The sequence below is a fragment of the Penaeus monodon genome, chromosome 28 (assembly GCF_015228065.2).
Source record: "Penaeus monodon isolate SGIC_2016 chromosome 28, NSTDA_Pmon_1, whole genome shotgun sequence".
Taxonomy (NCBI): Eukaryota; Metazoa; Arthropoda; class Malacostraca; order Decapoda; family Penaeidae; genus Penaeus; species Penaeus monodon.
The window spans coordinates 989,046-989,592 of record NC_051413.1 but is presented as its reverse complement, the minus strand read 5'-3'; the positions used below and the strand labels follow the sequence as shown (position 1 = coordinate 989,592).

Here is a 547-nt window from a genome sequence, read left to right as displayed (position 1 = left end):
GGGATTTAGTCGCGTCTCGGCTGTTGGAGTGAGTGCACGCTCACGTCCTCCGCTCCGTGTGATATGTGGTGCGTTTCTCCTCAACTTGTTTTGTGTTTCCACGTGCTGCCTGATATTTGTTTCTCATTTTGATCGGTGTCGGTAGAGTCAGCTTGTATTTTATGAGAGAGAGGAGGACCCGTCGTGGCGGTGTGATGCAAGGTTTATTTCTCTCATGGACACGACTGGTACAACCCTCTTTCCATGACAGGACGTAGGAGGAGAGAGAGAGAGAAAAAAATAGACATCGGGTCAAAGGTCAGTCATGAAAATAACAGGAATCTCGTACAGACATCGGCAACAGACATACGACAGGGCGGTGGAGACTTGGAAACTTGAAAACGAACTTGGCAATCAATACAGCAATCCCACTTCATCCGCAACAGTAGGTTTGAGTAAGAGCGAGATAGGAACGTGAAGACATGAGTTGCCTTTATAGACATGAGGAGACAATACCCAGTTTCATGAGGAAGAATGAGAGGGTGTGGTGTGAGATGGAAAAAGAAAG

The 547-nt window shown here is 47.0% G+C and overlaps 1 protein-coding gene across 2 annotated transcripts in view; it reads left to right on the top strand.

Annotated features, from left to right (window-relative positions):
- Positions 1 to 547, top strand: part of LOC119591255 (bestrophin-2-like) — a 36,350-nt gene continuing 35,803 nt past the window's right edge. Inside the window, exon 1 of one of the 2 annotated variants that reach the window (XM_037939970.1) lies at positions 1 to 68. The gene's annotated coding sequence lies outside the window, so the exon portion shown is untranslated. Of the gene's footprint in view, positions 69 to 327; positions 425 to 547 lie in introns of those variants that run through there. The other variant, XM_037939972.1, reaches the window with a different exon arrangement.